Below are 18,236 nucleotides of genomic sequence, written 5' to 3' on the forward strand. Positions count from 1 at the left end.
ACCACCATCCAAATCAAAATACAGAACATTGCTGGTTCCCTAGGGCCCTCTTCCCAGCAATGCCCTACCCTTTGATTTAACCACTATCCCTGACTTCTAGCATTGTTGACTAATTAGGTTTCTCTAGACCATCATGTAAACAGAATCATACAATATGTACTATTTTATTTATTTATTTATTTATTTATTTATTTATTTATTTATTTTAAGACAGTCTCGCTCTGTTGCCCAGGCTGGAGTGCAGTGGCTTGATCTCGGCTCACTGCAGGGTCTGCCTCCTGGGTTCAAGTGATTCTCCTGCCTCAGCCTCCTGAGGAGCTGGGACTACAGGCCTACACCACCACGCTTGGCTAATTTTGGTATTTTTAGTAGAGACAGGGTTTCACCATGTTGGCCAGGCTAGTTTCAAACTTCCAACCTCAGGTGATCCATTCCGCCTTGGCCTCCCAAACTACTGGAATTACAGGCATGAGCCACCGCACCCAGCCCAATGTATACTTTTGATGTCCAGTTTCTTTTGCTCAATATTTTATCTGTGAAATTCATCCCTGTTGTTGCATCTTTTTCACCACTGAGTAATTATTCCGTTGTGTTAACAAAAAAAGCCAAACTGTAAAATATTTGAAGAGCTTAATCTGAGCCAAATATGAGTGACTATGATCCTGGACACAGCCTCAAGAGGTCCTGAGAACATGTGCCGGAGGTGGTTGGGTTATAGCTTGGTTTTATACATTTTAGGGAGACAGAAGTTACAGGCAAAGACCTAACACCTGTAAGGTGTACATTGGTTCAGCCATCCAGAAGGTGGTGAAGGCTTACAAGTCATAGGTGTATTCAAATATTTTCTTTTTCTTTTTTTGAAACAGGGTCTCACTCTGTCACCCTGGTTGGAGTGCAGTGGCGCCATCTTGGCTCACTGCTACCTCTGCCTACCTGGCTCAAGCCATTACTTTGTCAGATATATTTACTGAGAAAATCCTCTGATCCTCCCACCTCAGCCTCCCAAGTAGCTGGGACCACTGGTGTGGGCCACCACACCCGGCTAATTTTTTTGTATTTCTTGTAGAGATGGAGTTTCAACATGTTGCCCAGGCAAAGGCGATCTGTCTGCCTCGACCTCCCAAAGTGCTGGGATTATAGGCACGAGCCACCCGCCCCTCCCCCCTGCCCCCCATTCGAAGATTTTCTGATTGGCATTTGGTTCAAAGAGTTAAGCTTTTCCTAAAGACTTGATGTCAGAAAGAGTTAAGATAAGGGGGGTGTGTGGCAAGCCAAGCTTCTTACTATGTAGATGAAGCCTCTAATAGCAGACTTCAGAAAGAATAGATGGTAAATGTCTCTTTTAGGACTTTAAAAGGTGTCAGACTCTTAGTCAAATCTCTCCTTAATCAGGAAAAGACCCAGAAAGGCAGGGAAATTCTCCACACATGCAAATTTTCCCCACAAGAGATGGTATTGCAGGGCCATTCCAAAATATGTCAAAGAATATGTTTTTGGGTAAAATTATTTCATTTCTTTCGGAGCCTGTTATCTGTCATGTGATGCTATACCAGAGTCAGGTTGGAATTTGGTATCTTAGTGCTACAAAGAGTCTGTTTTGGGTCAGGCACGGTGACTCACACCTGTAATCCCAGCACTTTGGGAGGCTGAGGCGGGCAGATCACAAGGTCAGGAGATCAAGACCATCCTGGCTAACACGGTGAAACCCTGTCTCTACTAAAAATACAGAAAAAGAATTAGCCAGGCGTCATGGTGGGCGCCTGTAGTCCCAGCTACTCCGGAGGCTGAGGCAGGAGAACAGTGTGAACCTGGGAGGCGGAGCTTTCAGTGAGCCGAGATCGTGCCACTGCACTCCAGCCTGGGTGACAGAGCAAGACTCCATCTCAAAAAAGAAAAAGGAAAAGAATGAGTCTGTTTTGTCAGTCTATATATATTTTATGGTTTTTTTTTTTTTTTTTTTTTTTTTTGAGACAGAGTTTCGCTCTTGTTGCCTAGGCTGGAGTGCAGTGGCACGATCTTGGCTCACCACAACCTCTGCCTCCCGGGTTCAAGCGATTCTCCTGCCTCAGCCTCTGGAGTAACTGGGATTACAGTCATGCATCACCACGCTGGGCTAATTTTTTTTGTATTTTTAGTAGAGACGGGATTTCTGCATGTTGGTCAGGCTGGTCTCGAACTCCCAACCTCGGGTGATCCGCCCGCCTCAGCATCCCAAAGTGCTGGGATTACAGGTGTGAGCCACCGTGCCCAGCCATGATGTATATTTTAATGTTAATTCTGGTCAGTTGTGCCTACACTCCAAAGGGAGGGGGTTATAAACAAGGCATGTGCCATTTCCCTTCCCATCACGGCCTGAACTAGCTTTTCAAGTGTCTTTGGAATCCCCCTGGGGAAGAGGGGAGACCCATTCAGTCAGTTGGGGAGCTTAGAATTTTGTTTTTGGTTTGTAGTGTGGATATACCACAATTTATCCATTCATCTGTTGATGGGCATTTGGGTTGTTTTGCTTTTGGACTATTATGAATAAATCTGCTATGGACATTCTTAAAAATGTCTTTTAGGGTCTGCATTGCAGCATTCCTCTTGTGTAGCTACCAGAAATGGATTGCTGGACTTTTTTATAAGAGAAAATCTGTCTCTGTAACCCAGGCGGGAGTGCAATGGCATGATCACTGCTCATGCAACTTCGATCTCCTGTGCTCAAGTGATCCACCTCAGCTTCCTGAGTAGCTGGGACTGCAGGTGTGTGCTCCCATGCTGGGCTAATTTTCAGTTTCATAGAGATGAGGGCCTCTCTGTGTTGCTCTGGCTGGTATCAGACTCCTGGACTCAAGTGATATCCTCCTGTGTTGGCCTCTCAAAAAGTGCTGGGTTTACAGTCATGAGCCACCATACCCGGCCTTTGCTGGATCTTATAGTAGGTGTATATTCAGTTTTGTGAGAAATTGCCAGAGCTTTTTCCAAAGTGGGTGTACCATTTTACACTCCTGCCGCCAATTTTGTGAGTTTCATTCATTGTCCAGTCTTTTCCAAGTTAGCCATTCTGCATGTGAAGTGGCATCACACTGTAGCTCTCTTTTGCGGCGGCCTGTTGAATGGAGATGTTGAGCCTCTTTTGATATGCTCCTTGGCCATTTGGATATCCTGTTGTGAACACTTTGGCCAATTGTGCCACAATTTTTGTGGCATAAAATTAATTTTTTAAATTTGCAAATTCATTAGAGTGATTTTTGTTGTTCAGTTACCATTCCTTTATCAGATATATTTACTGAGACTATCCTCTGCTAGCGTATTTTTATTGTTATTTTAACCAGTGTGTCTTGTATTGGGGAGTTTGTAAACAAAACAAGGCTAGAGAGTGAGTCTACATGCAAGGAGACAGAAAGTGGTTCTGGGGTCAGATAAGTCCTTGACCTCAGATGGGTCATAGTGGCTGGCACTCCTGAGCAAGCAAGATGTAACTTCGTGAGCGTCTCAGGTGTCTTCTCCATCTCCAGAGCACGTAAGTGGTTTGGGGAGGCCAGAACGTGTTCCTGAAATTTCTTGAACAGGCCATACTCATTCCCAACTCTGGGCCAGTGCACATGCTGTTGTCCAGACATCACCTCCTCTGGGAAGCCCTCATCTCTGCAGTCACATTTATTTAGTGTCTGTCCCCCAGCTATTCTAGATCCAGGGCAGATATCTCTCTGATCAGTCTCTGGCAGAGCCCAGCACACACCTGGCCCAGTTAAAAGCCAGGGTCTTCCTTGTCTCTGGCTCCCTTCCTTCTCCACTGCTTTTGAATATCCTTAGCTTACTAGCATCTTTTCACCTTGCAGGAATTCCTTCTGGAACAAGGCTAAACAAAAGAACCAAGTGAGCATTTACCATCTGATCCAGTCAGTGGATGTGCTCTGCCTCCCTACCCTGGGGAAACCGGGCTATGTGGAGACCAGGTTATAGACGTAGGATATCATTTATTCAGTCAGTCATCAGTTCATTTAGCAAATATTGGACGCTTACTGCATGTCAGGTACTATTATAAGGAGACCCAACAGCGAACAATACAAAAAACTCCCTGCCCTGGCCCAGTGCGATGGCTCACGTGTGTAATCCCAGCACTTTGGGAGACCGAGGTGGGCGGATCACGAGGTCAGGAGATCGAGACCATCCTGGCTAACACGGTGCAACCCCATCTCTACTAAAAATAAAAGAATTAGCTGGGCGCAGTGGCAGGTGCCTGTAGTCCCAGCTACTTGGGAGGCTGAGGCAGGAGAATGGTGTGAACCCGGGAGGCAGAGCTTGCAGCGAGCCGAGATTACGCCACTGCACTCCAGCCTGGGTGACAGAGCGAGACTCTGTCTCAAAAAAACAAAACAAAACAAAACAACAACAAAAAAACCAAAACTCCCTGCCCTTTAGGAGCTGATGCTCTAGTTGGGAGAGAGACAATAAGCAAAGAGGAAACTAATGATCTGGCCCTTCACATGGCCCAGAGGGAGATTCAGCAGGGGGCGGGGGCGTGCTCCTGGAGGAGGTCATGGTTTCAGATTGGGTGGTCAGGACAGACGTCAGCTGACGTGAAGTCTTTTTTGAAAGGCTTGAAGGAGGGGTCGGGGTGGTAGCTCACACCTGTAATCCCAGCACTTTGGGAGGCCCAGGTGGGCGGATCACCTGAGGTCAGGAGTTCGAGATCAGCCTGACCAACATGGAGAAACCCTGTCTCTACTAAAAATAGCAACATTAGCTGGGTATGGTGGCGCATACCTGTAATCCCAGCTACTCGGAAGGCTGAGGCAGGAGAATCGCTTGAACCTGGGAGGTGGAGGCTGCAGTAAGCCAAGATTGTGCCACTGCACTCCAACCTGGGTGACAGAGTGAGACTCGATGTCAAAAAAGAAAGGCTTGAAGGAAGTGAGGGAGTGAATCAGGTGGCATAGGGGGAAGGGCAGAAAGAGTGGCTGTGCAGAGGCCCTGGGGTACATTCCCAGAACACAGGGAAGCCAGCATGGGTAGGACAGAGACCCTGGGGGACAGGGGATGAGATGAGAGGTCCTGCAGGCAGATTGAGGGGCCTTTGGCTTGGACTCTGACCTGGGAGGGTTTGGGGCATGATCTTGTCAGAGGTGTTTGAACCAGAGTGATTCCATCTTGAATAGGGGCTGGGTAAAATAAGGCTGAGACTTGCTGGGCTGCATTCTTAGTAAATTAGGCATTTTAAGTCACAGGATGAGATAGGAGGTCGGCACAAGATACAGGTCATAAAGACCTTGCTGATAGCACAGGTTGCAGTAGGCCAGGTGCAGTGGCTCACGCCTGTAATCCCAGCACTTTAGGAGGCTGAGGCAGGCAGATCACAAGGTCAGGAGATCAAGACCATCCTGGCTAACACGGTGAAACCCTGTCTCTACTAAAAATGCAAAAAAAATTAGCCAGGCGTTGTGGCAGGCACCTGTAGTCCCAGCTACTTGGGAGGCTGAGGCAGGAGAATGGTGTGAACCCGGGAGGCGGAGCTTACAGTGAGCCAAGATCACGCCACTGCATGCCAGCCTGGGCGACAGAACAAGACTCCGTCTCAAAAAAAAAAAAAAAAAAAAGAAAAAAGAAAGAAAAAAAAAAACGGATTGCAGTAAAGAAGCCAGCCAAAACCCACCAAAACCACGATGGCGATGAGAGTGACCTCTGGACGTCCTCATTGCTCATTATGCACTCATTAGAATATATTAGCATGCGAAAAGACACTCCCACCAGGGCCATGACAGTTTACAGATGCAATGGCAACTTCTGGAAGTTACCCTATGTGGTCTAAAAAGGGGTTTAACTCTAGGAATTGCTCACCCCTTTCCTGAAAAACTCATGGATAATCCACCTCTTGTTTAATATAAAATCAAAAAATAACTATAGCTATCCTTAGTCCAGCAGGCCAAGCTACTGCTGTACCTGTGGAATAGCCCTTCTTTTATTCCTTTACTTTCTTTTTTTTTCCTTGAGACAGAGTCTCACTCTGTCACCCAGCCTGGAGTGCAGTGGATGATCTCGGCTCACTGCAACTTTTGCCTCCCAGGTTCAAGCGATTCTCCTGCCTCAGCCTCCTGAGTAGCTGGGATTACAGGCACGTGCCACCAAGCCCAGCTAATTTTTGTATTTTTTTATGTCTCTTTTCAGTAGATTGCATGAAGGAGTTACACTAGTCCGAGTTAAAAAGGGATCAGACCCCAAATGGTTACATTATATAAGCTGTGAGGTTTTTAAACTTGTGACAAGGGACAGAAGGGAAATTTTACTCATTGCAAAGAAATCCTCACTTAAGCTTCACTGAGCCACAAGCACTTAAAACCTATGAACCTTCGGCTGATCGTCCTCAGCCAGTCCAGTCTCTATGAGGAACTGGCATATGTTCTTGTGTTGGTCGCCCTATAGCTGAAGTACTTCTCCATATTCTGAATGCTCAATTACAGTACCATTGCAGGCAAACTTCTCTTTTATTTTTTATTTTTGAGAAGAATCTACCTCTGTCGACCAGGCTGGAGTGCAGCGGCATAATCTCGGCTCACTGCAACCTCCGCTTCCCGGGTTCAAGCGATTCCCCTGCCTCAGCCTCCCAAGTAGCTGGGATTACAGGCGCCCACCACTACGCCCAGCTAATTTTTTGTATTTTTAGCAGAGATAGGGTTTCAGCATATTGGCCAGGCTGGTCTCAAACTCCTGACCTTGTGATCTGCCCGCCTCAGCCTCCCAAAGTGCTGGGATAACAGGCGTGAGCCACCACACCCGGTCTCTCTGTTGAATTCTTATACGGATATAATCCTCAGTACCAGCAAGAAACAGGTCATCAGCCTTACTTGCATCAACAAAGGGGTCTGAAAAGAAAGGTTAAGCTGCGCCGGGTGCGGTGGCTCACGCCTGTAATCTCAGCACTTTGGGAGGCCGAGGCCGGCGGATTGCCAGACCTCAGGAATTTGCAAGGCTCAGATGCCACTGCCACTGCCATCCCCCCTAAGATGTTTTGTGCATGCAGAAAATAACACTGAAATCATCAGGGCTTGGGCCAGGCCAAATGTGTCCTTTGCTGGCTCTCCTGGGGCAGGTCAGTCTGGGACAGCCAGCTTCCCCAGGCTCGGGGAATGCCTGGGCCTTCCGCCCTGCCTGGGAAGCTGATCACATCTAATTTTTGTATTCTTAGTAGATACAGGGTTTCACCATGTTGGCTAGGCTGGTCTCAAACTCTTGACCTTGTGATCTGCCTGCCTCGGCCTTCCAAAGTGCTGGGATTACAGGCATGAGCCACCGCACCCGGCCTATTCCGTTACTTTCTTAATAAACTTGCTTTCACTTTACTCTATGGACTTGCCCTGAATTCTTTCTTGGGTGAGATCCAAGAGCCCTCTCTTTTGGACCCATTTCCGGTAGCAATCTTAGTGTTTCCCCCCCCCCCAATTTTAGAAAACTTCAAAGATATATGTAAATATATACAATAGTAAAATGAAGCTCGTGTACCTGTATTGTGGCTGAGGAGTTTGGTTTTCTTTTCATTAAAAAAAATTAAATGTACTGTTTATGGCCGGGCATGGTAACTTATGCCTATAATCCCAGCACTTTGGGAGGCTGAGATGGGCCAATCACCTGAGGCCAGGAATTCAAGACCGGCCTGGCCAACATGGCAAAACCCTGTCTCTACTAAAATTACAAAAATTAGCTGGGTGTGGTGGCGTGCACCTGTGGTCCCAGCTAATTGGGAGGGTGAGGTAGGAGAATTGCCTGAACCCAGGAGGTGAAGGCTGCAGGGAGCTAAGATGGTACCACTGCACTGCAGCCTGGGTGACAGAGTGAGACTGAGAAAGAAAGAAAAGAAAGAAGGAAAGAAGGAAAGAAAGAAAGAAAAAGAAAGAAAGAAGGAGAGCAAGCGAGAGAGAGAGAAAGGAGGGAGGGAGGGAGGGAGGGAAGGAAGGAAGGAGAGAAGAAAGATTTAATGTACTGTTTATATACAGTAAAAATGATTTCTTTCAGCATGCTCTGCAAGTTTTGACAAACATATGTAATCATTTAAGCATGACCACTACCAACTTATAAAACAGTTTACCGTCCCAGCCCTTTGGGAGCCTGAGGTAGGAAGATTGCTTGAGCCCAGGAGTTTGAGAGCAGCCTGGGCAACCTAGTGAGACACTGTCTCTATGAAAATAAAAAAATTAGCCAAGTGTAATGGCACATGCCTATAGCCCCAGCAACTTGGGAGGCTGAGGTGGGAGGATTGCTTGAGCTCAGGAGGTCAAGGCTACAGTGAGCAGTGATTGCACCACCTAACTCCAGCCTAGGTGACAGAGTGAGACCCTGTCTCAAAAAAGAAAAAAGAATGACGAGTTAATGGGTGCAGCAAACCAACATGGCACATGTATACCTATGTAACAAACCAGCACGTTGTGCACATGTACCCTGGAACTTAAAGTATAATAAACAATAATAATAATAATTAAAAAAAAAAAAAAAGAATGGCCACCTGGGTGCTACACGGCTCAGCAGTCTGTCCCTTCACAGCTGTGTGGGATTCCAGGGAATGATGAACTGGCCTTGGTTTTGAAGACCGCTCTGCCCTTGGTGTGGGGGATGAACCCTGGAGGGGAAGGGGAAGAGCAGGGGACCGCTGTCCTCTCCCTACACATAATGACAGCAGTGGCAGAGCCTGTGGCCCTGAGCCTCTCACGGCAGTGTTGTGCAAAAGGTACTGTGCTCAGTTCAGCCTCGCTTTGCAGAGAGGGGAGGTAACTTCCTTGGGTTACATGCTGGCAAGTGGCAAAGTCAGATTCAAACCCAGCCGCTCTGTGTTCTGTCTCCAGGAGTGCGCAGTCTCTTCGGGGCTCCCCAGGGGCTCCCTGGACATTTGTAGATTTTCTGATCTCCACTGTGGGGCCAGGGAACCGACTCCAGGGAGGCAGCTTCAGAATCCTAACAGCCAACAGCAGCCTGAGGACCTCCGCATGTGCAGGCAGCTCCTGGGCTTGGCCCAGATCCTACTGCCCGCTTGCAGAAGAGGGAGGAGCACCAACAAAAGTTTAGTGACAGATAGGTCTGGGATGAGACGCTGAATCTGTCTTCAGAGCCTCTATCTAGCTCTACTCCCCATCTGTGAACCAGAGGTAAGAAGTGTGAATTACTTCATCCAGTATCAAAGTGTCTTGGTGTTGGAGGCTGACACCTGAGCAGGCCTGGTTCCATCCTGGCCCTGCTGTGTGGCCTGATGCCAGTCACAGGCCTTCCACAGGGCTCCTGCAGCCCTGATTCTCTGTGCTCCTGAGCTGCCCGCCCCGGGAAGCCTGGCTCTGCTGCTAGGGCAGAATAGTGTGGGCAAGACATGTGGGACACGTGCTGGTCACCAGCCCAAGCTTCTTCCCAGTGAGTCTACCTCCTTCCCTTGCCCAGACCCCAGTGTCCTGACACCTGCAGACAGAGCATTTGCATTTTTTTCATACCTTTACTGTTTTTCTTTTTTCTTTTCCTTTCTTTTTTCTTTTCCTTTCTTTCTTTCTTTCTTTTTCTTTCTTTCTTTCTTTCTCTCTCTATCTTTCTTTCTTTCTGTCTCTTTCTCTCCTTCCTTCCTTCCTTCCTTCCTTCCTTCCTTCCTTCCTTCCTTCCTTCCTTCCTTCCTTCCTTCCCTCCTTCTGTCTTCTCTTCTCTTCTCTTCTCTTCTCTTCTCTTCTCTTCTCTTCTCTTCTCTTCTCTTCTCTTCTCTTCTCTTCTCTTTCTTTTTTAGACAGAGTCTTGCTCTTGTCGCCCAGGATGGAGTACAGTGGCACGATCTCAGCTCACTGCAACCTCCGCCTCCCAGGTTCAAACGATTCTCCTGCCTCAGCTTCCTGAGTAGCTGGGATTACAGGCACGCACCACCACACCTAGCTAATTTTTGTATTTTTAGTAGAGACGGGGTTTCACCATGTTGGCCAGGCTGGTCTCAAACTCCTGACCTCAAGTGATCCACCTGCCAGCCTCACAAAGTGCTGGGATTACAGGCGTGAGCCATCATGCCTGGCCTGCCTTTACGGTTTTTCTTTCCTGATTAGAGGCATGAGGAGTGCTCATTTACAATTTTTGGAACACACAGAAAAATATCAAGAAGGTAAAAGTCATAAATTCACCACTGTTCAGTTTGGCCACATGCCCTCAGACATCTTCCTGATGCTGTAACCATCCATTCATGTACTCATTCACTCATTCATTCACTTGCTCACTCACACTGTTCTTATTGAGCAATTAAGGTATGTTCTGGATTCTGGGAACACAGCAGTGAACAGACAAAGCCCTGCTCACATGGAGCTGTTTATATGCAAATAGAACGTTTTCCAACAAGGCTGGATGCAGTGGCTCACGCCTGAAATCCCAGCACTTTGGGGGGCCAAGGTAGGTGGATCGCTTGAGTCCAGGAGTTCAAGACCAGCCTGGGCAACATGGTGAAATCTTGTCTCTACCAAAAATACAAAAATTAGCCAAGCGTGGTGGCGTGCACCAGCTTCTTGGGAGGCTGAGGTGGGAAGATCGATTTAGCCCCGGAGGCAGGGGTTGCAGTGAGCCCAGATCGCACCACTGTACTCCAGCCTGGGGGAACAGAGCGAGACCTTATCTCAAAGAAAAAAAAAAAAAAGTTTTCCAACAAAACTGTAATCAAATCAGATTCTCTGTTTTATAGCTTTTTTTTTTTTTTCAATTTAACAATATGCTGTGATCATTTTCCTTTGTTAATATATAGGAAACCACAGAATTATTCTGTAAGAATATTTTTTAGGCTGAGTGGGCTGGCTCACACCTGTAATCCCAGCATTTCCTGCCATGGCAGGAGGATCGCTTGAGGCCAGGAGTTTGAGACCAGCCTGGGAAACATCTCTTTAAAAATTAAAAAAAAGAGAATATATTAAAAGACAATTTTGATTAGGTAATATATTCATGTTTCAGAAACTAAAATGAAGTGTATGTGGGTACTGAGAAAGTGGGTACTGAGAAAGTGGGTACCACCGCCTTTTTCTGCCATCTGCCTTCTGCCCAGAGCGCCTCCACTTCACACAGGGAAGCATTTTTACTTGTTTCTCATGAATTCTTCAGTGTTTTCCACACATAAATACAAGTAAATACAAATATATATTCTTTCCCCCTACTTTTAACCCACACGTTGGCATGTCACTTAGCAGTCTCTCCTGGAGACGCGTCTGTCTCTCCCTATAGCACAGCGGTCCACGGAGTGGAGGGACATGGCGCTCACAGCTGGAAGAGCCTGACCATTCTCCTGGATACAGCAGTCCTTTATCGATGGCTATCTGGGTCATTTCAAAATACGTCCTCTTTGTCTCATTTGTTGATTCTTTCATCTAGGGGATATGATCATGATCTATCCAGCTCCCTCTTTTTGGGATTTAGGTCATTTCCAGTGTTTCACTGCATTGCGATGGATGAGTGTGTTAGTACTGGTTTCCGCCCACCCACCTGATTGTCTTCTCAGGAAAATGACACCCCAGGGCTCCTCCCAGGCCAGGTGCTATGCTAAGTGCTTCCTTAGCATTCTCTCATCCAGTCCTCACACCCACCCTGGGAAGCAGGAGTCGCACTCATGAAGGGACTGGGCTCTGAGGAGCCTTAGAACTTTCCAAAAGTATCCTTGGTGGTAGCTCATGGAATTTGGATCTGAACCCCAGTGAGGGTAAGTCTGGAGGTTGATCTCCTGAGCAGAGAATAAGTGGCTACAAAGTCAGTGCATTGTGAAGCCACTGGCACTGACGGGCAGTTGCCTACCCAGGATGAGGTGGTCCCCCACCCTCAAGAGACCTGAGGCCCTTAAAGATTATCTGGAATTGGCCGGGTGCAGTGGTTCATGCCTATAATCTCAGCACTTTGGGAGGCCGAGGTGGGCGGATCCCCTGAGGTCAGGAGTTCAAGACCAGCCTGGCCAACATCGTGAAACCGCGTCTCTACTAAAAAATACAAAATTAGCCGGGCGTGGTGGTGCGTGCCTGTAATGTCAGCTGCTAGGGAGGCTGAGGCAGGAGAATCGCGGAGGTTGCAGTGAGCCGAGATGCGCCATTGCACTCCGGCCTGGGCAAAAAGAGCGAAACTCCGTCTCAAAAATAAATACATAAATAAAATAAAAAACATTATGTGGAGCCGGGCGCGGTGGCTCACGCCTGTAATCCCAGCACTTTGGGAGGCCGAGGCGGGCGGATCACAAGGTCAGGAGATCGAGACCATCCTGGCTAACACTGTGAAACCCCGTCTCTACTAAAAATGCAAAAAATTAGCCGGGCGAGGCGGCGGGCGCCTGTAGTCCCAGCTACTCGGGAGGCTGAGGCAGGAGAATGGCGTGAACCCGGGAGGCAGAGCTTGCAGTGAGCCGAGATCGCGCCACTGCACTCCAGCCTGGGCGACTAAGCGAGACTCTGTCTCAAAAAAAAAAAAAAAAAAAAACATTATGTGGAATTAATTGAGGGTAAAAAATTCCATGGTGTAGGACCCAGGCAGGTGACAGGATTGCAAGAGATGGCTGGGTGTCAGACAGGAGAGAGCAGTGTGGAGTGTGGCAAAGTGGGACCACCTGGTCTGTCCCGGGGGCAGCTTCTGCTCCTTCCAGCAAGTTGTTCCACAAGGGATCCCTGGGCTAAGTCTTCTGGTTTTCAGTAGGAGCTGGAAATTAAATAAGAATGTGAGACTTCTTGATGTTTAAATGGCAATTCATTTTGGCTGAGTGTGATGGCTCATGCCCTTAATCCCGGCACTTTGGGAGGGCAAGGTGGGTGGATCTCTTGAGCTCAGGAGTTCGAGACCAGTCTGGGCAACAGAGTGAGGCCCCGCCTATACAAAAATTACAAAAAATAGCTGGGATGGGAAGCCAAGGCGAGAAGATCATTTGAGCTCGGGTGACTGAGAATGCAGTGAGCAGATTGAGTCTTTGCATTCCAGCCTGGGCAACAGAGTGAGACACTGTCTCAAAAATAAACAGGCTGGGCGAGGTGGCTCACACCTATAATCCTAGCACTTTGGGAGCCTGAGGTGGAGGGGATCACTTGAGGCCGGGAGTTTGAGACCAACCTGGCCAAACCATGGCAAAACCCCGTCTCTACTAAAAGTACAAAAAATAGCTGGGCGTGATGGCACATGCCTGTAGTCCCAGCTATTCAGAAGGCTGAGCACAAGAATGGCTTAAACCCGGGAGGCGTGGGTTGCACTGAGCAGAGATGGCACCACTCCACTCTAGCCTGGGTGACAGAGGCCGGGCGCGGTGGCTCATGCCTGTAATCCCAGCACTTTGGGAGGCTGAGGAGGGTGGATCACAAGGTCAGGAGTTCGAGACCAGCTTGGCCAATATGGTGAAACTTCGTCTCTACTAAAAATGCAAAAATTAGCTGGGCGTAGTGGCAGTCGCCTGTAGTCCCTGCTACTCAGGAGGCTGAGGCAGGAGAATTGCTTGAACCTGGGAGGAGAAGGTTTCAGTGAGCCAAGATCGCACCACTGCACTCCAGTCTGGGTGACAGAGTGAGACTCCGTCTCAAAAAAAAAAAAAAAAAAAAAAAAATTGCTCACTCCAAAAGAGATAAAACTAAATGTAACATCTGAATTTTGGTTAGCTCCTAGTTTGAAACAAAAAGTCCAGCCATAAAAGACATTTTGGGGACAACTAGGTAGTTTGAATGTGGACTGTGTATTAGATGTCTGTGGAATTACAGCAGTTTTTGCAGTGAGGTAAGCATATCATGGTCTTGTAGAATGGCCTTCTTCTCAGGGGGTGCATACTGACAGACTAGGAGCAAAAGGTCACAAAGTCAACAACTTACTTTCTTTTTTTTTCTTTTAAATGGTTTTTAGATAAAGATCGGGGAGTCAGGGAGGCCTAGTTATGTTGCCCATGCTGGTTTTGAACTTCTGGCCTCAAGTGATCCTCCTGCCTTGGCCTCCTAAAGCGTTAGGATTATAGGCATGAACCACTGCTTCTGGCCAGTAACTTACTTTCAAATGATTCAGGGCTGGGTGTGGTGGCTCACACCTGTAATTCCAGCACTTTGGGAGGTTTGTGGATCACGAGGTCAGGAGATCGAGACCATCCTGGCTAACGTGGTGAAACCCCGTCTTTACTAAAAATACAAAAAATTAGCCAAGCGTGGTGGCGGACGCCTGTAGTCCCAGCTACTCGGGAGGCTGAAGCAGGAGAATGGCGTGGGAGGTGGAGCTTGCAGTGAGCCAATATCCTGCCACTGCACTCCAGCCTGGGCGATAGCGCAAGACTCTGTCTCAAAAAAAAAAAAAAGATTCAGAAAACAGCACATAGCTGTGTGTAGAGAGGGGAGTGTGCACGTGGGCAGAGTGTCAGCCCCGGACAGGTCGCACCAGATGGTGGCTGTGGATTCTGCTCTTGACTTACTGTGTGCTTAAATTTTACATAAATAAAAATTCAGAGGAAAAGGTGGAAAAAGTGACCACAGGGGTGAAACAAAACATATGGGTGCTAGAAATGGTCCCTGGTTTGTGACATGTCATTCAGCCCAATCGTCCCCCAATGCAGGACGGGAAAACTGAGGCCCAGAGAAGCAGAGGGAGGGTCTTTTCTCAGAGCTGACTTCCCTCCCTAATTCTGTTTTCCTCATGCCGCGTGCAAGCAGGTGTTTGGGCAGGAGAGGCTGAGTTGGCACTTCCTGTCCCTTGGTCTTTTGTCTTCCTGCCAGAGCTCTGTGAGGGTGGTTCTGTTGCAGCCCATTTCACAGAGGTGGAAGCTGAGGGCCTGAGAACAGAAGTTACTTGCCTGAGCCACACATTGAGTTGGGGTGGGAAGCTGGTCCCCAGGCCTCCACCTTCCTCTGATCCCTAGATCAAGGGCAATGGCTTTGGATTAGCAGGCCCGGCCCGGCGCCCAGTTTTGCTGTGTGACCTTGGGGGATTCGTCTGACCTCTCTGTGCTGCTCCAGGGGTGAGGAGTTAATGAGGAGACCCATGAGAAGGCTCCTACCTTGCTGCCCTGCACACGGTCAGTTGTGTCACATGTTCCTCTGTCCCTGCAGTCCCTGGAACCTCAGAATCTCCAGGGATTGCCATGGCCCCGCCCCGCCTTGCTGCTATTTCCCTGTAGCCTGCTTATAGGTTTTGCGTGTCTCCTCCTGTCGGGGTTTGCCACTAGCCGGGCTTTGGTCCTGAGGAATGGCATGAACTAGTGGAATTTCAGGCAGCAAGAGGCAGAGCGACTGGGGAGATTATGGGACATTCTCACCCCTTATCTGGAATGTCCTTTTTCTCACACTCCTTTTGGCAAACTCCTATTCATCCTCTGAAGCCCAGGTTAAATATCCTCACTTTGAGAAGCTTTTCCCCATCCTCAGCCCAGGTCGGGTCAGGCACTAGCCGGTGGCTCCTGCAGTCCCTCTGAGTGTCACCATTATGTGGGTGTGGGTTTTCCTGCTCTGTCGCCTGAGAGGGCCTGGGTTTTGCTCGTCCCCCTACCCATTTTAAAGAATGAGAAACTGAGACCAGCCTGTAGTCATACAGCAAATGCAGGGCAGAGTCCTGGGGGTGAGAATGCGGGCAAATCCCGGTCTCACCACAGACTCTCTCTCTGCTTGACTTTGGGCCCATCATGTCACCCCCGAGCCTCAGTTTCCTTATGTGTAACATGGCAGTAATGGCCCCAAATGCTCACCGTTTCTTCCCTTCATTGAAAGGGCTTCTCTGTTCCTCCCTCAGCTTTAATGAAGGATAATTTACATATAATAAAATGCAGCCATTTAAGTGCATGGTTTGATGATGTTTGACAAATGTATACAGTTGTGTAATCGCCACTGCAACCATCATACACAACATTTCGTTTATTCCCACATTTCCCTGGGGCCCCTTTGCAGTTGGTCCCCTCCCCACCCCAGTCCCTTGCCACTACTGACGGCTCTGAGCCACTGTGGTTTTGCTTTTTCCAGAATGTGCTGTGAATGGAATCATATTGTAGGCAGCCTTTTGAATCTGGCTTTTCTTTCAGCGGAATGCATCTGAGCTCCATCTGCGCTGTGGCATGTTTTGGGAGTGTATTCTTTTCCTGTCACTGAGTAGTATTGCATTGATGGATATATACCATGTTTTGTTTATCCCTTTCCAAGTTCATAGACAGCTGAGTTCTTCCTAGGTTTTATCTATAGTGGAAAAAGCTGTTACTGACATTTGTGTTCAGGTTTGTGTGTGTGTAAACAGTTATTTCTCTTGGGAGTGAAATAGCTGAGTCCTAAGTAGGTATATTTCACTTTCTAAGAAACTGTCAAACTGTTTTCCAAAGTGATCCTACCATTTCACATTCCCACAGCAATGTATGAGAGTTCTGGTTTCTGTACATCTTCACCAATACTTGGAATTATCTTTCTTTCTTTCTTTTTTTTTTTTTTGAGACGGAGTCTCACTCTGTCACCCAGGCTGGAGTGCAATGGCGCGATCTCGGCTCACTGCAACCTCTGCCTCCTGGGTTCAAGTGATTCTCCTGCCTCAGCCTCCTGAGTAGCTGGGATTACAGGTGCACCCCCACGCCCGGCTAATTTTTGCATTTTTAGTAGAGATGGGGTTTCACCATGTTGGTCAGGCTGGTCTCGATCTCCTGATCTTGTGATCCACCCACCTCAGCCTCCCAAAATGCTGGGATTACAGGCGTGAGCCACCACGCCCAGCCTGGAATTATCCTTTTATTATTATTATTTTTTTACACTTTATTTATTTTTGAGAGAGGGTCTTGCTCTGTCACTCAGGCTGGAGGGTAGTGGCACAATCATGGCTCACTGCAGCCTCAAACTCCCAGGCTCAAGTGATCCTCCTGCCTCAGCATCCCGAATAGCTGGGACCACAGGTGGGTGCCACCACACCCAGCTAATTTGTTTTTTCTTTCTTTCTTTTTTTTTTTTTTTTTGGAGATGAAATCTTGCCCTGTCACCCAGGCTGGAGTACAATGGTGCGATCTTGGCTAATTGCAACCTCTGCCTCCCGGGTTCAAGTGATTCTCCTGCCTCAGCCTCTGAGTAGCTGGGATTACAGGCACCTGCCATCATGCCCTGCTAATTTTTGTATTTTTCAGTAGAGATGGGGTTTCACCATGTTGGCCAGGCTAGTCTCAAACTCCTGACCTCAGGTGATCCGCCCACCTCGGCCTCCCAAAGTGCTGGGATTACAGGCATGAGCCACCGCGCCCGGCCTTTACACCCAGTGAGTTTTTTATTTTTGTAGAGATTGGGTCTTGCTATGTTGCTCAGGCTGTGTCAGTCATTTTAATTTTCACCTAATAGGTGTGTAGTGGTTTCTTTGTGGTTTTAACTGCATTCCACTGATGACTCCCAGGGTTGAGTCTCTTTCCAAATCAGTGCATGGAAAAGAGACTCCCCATCCATATGTCTTCCTTGGGGAAGTGTCTGTTCAGATCTTTAGCACGTTTTTCAGTCATTTAATTTTCACCTTTGTAATAGGTGTGCAGTGGTTTCATTTTGGTTTTAACTGCACTCTGTGGATGACTCCCAGGTTGAGTCTCTTTCCATGTGCTTATCTGCCATCCACATGTCTTCCATGGGGAGGTGTCTGTTCAGATCTTTAGCACGTTTTTCTTTTTTCTTTTTCTCTCTCTTTTTTTTTTTTGAGATGGAGTTTTGCTCTGTCGCCCAGGCTGGAATGTAGTGGCGTGATCTCGGCTCACTGCAACCTCTGCCTCCTGGGTTCAAGCGATTCTCCTGCCTCAGCCTCCTGAGTAGCTGAGACTACAGGTGCACACTACCATGCCTGGCTAATTTTTGTATTTTTAGTGGAGACAGGATTTCACCATGTTGGCCAGGCTGGTCTTGAACTCCTGACCTCATGATCCACCTGCCTTGGCCGCCCAAAGTGCTGGGATTACAGGCGTGAGCCACCACGCCCAACCATAGCACTTTTTTCTTTTTCTTTCTTTCTTTCTTTCTTTTTTTATTTTTTGAGACAGAATCTCATTCTGTTGCCCAGGCTGGAGTGCAGTGATGCGATCTCGGCTCACTGCAAGCTCCGCCTCCCGGGTTCACACCATTCTCTTGCCTCAGCCTCCTGAGCAGCTGGGACTACAGGTGCCCACCACCACACTCGGCTAATTTTTTGTATTTTTTATTAGAGACAGGGTTTCACCGTGCTAGCCAGGATGGTCTCGATCTCCTGACCTCGTGATCCGCCTGCCTCAGCCTCCCAAAGTGCTTGGATTACAGGAGTGAGCCACCACACCTGGCCCATAGCACATTTTTTGTTGTGGTGTTCTCTTACTA

The sequence above is a fragment of the Macaca nemestrina genome, chromosome 17, assembly GCF_043159975.1.
Source record: "Macaca nemestrina isolate mMacNem1 chromosome 17, mMacNem.hap1, whole genome shotgun sequence".
In the NCBI taxonomy this organism is placed as follows: domain Eukaryota; kingdom Metazoa; phylum Chordata; class Mammalia; order Primates; family Cercopithecidae; genus Macaca; species Macaca nemestrina.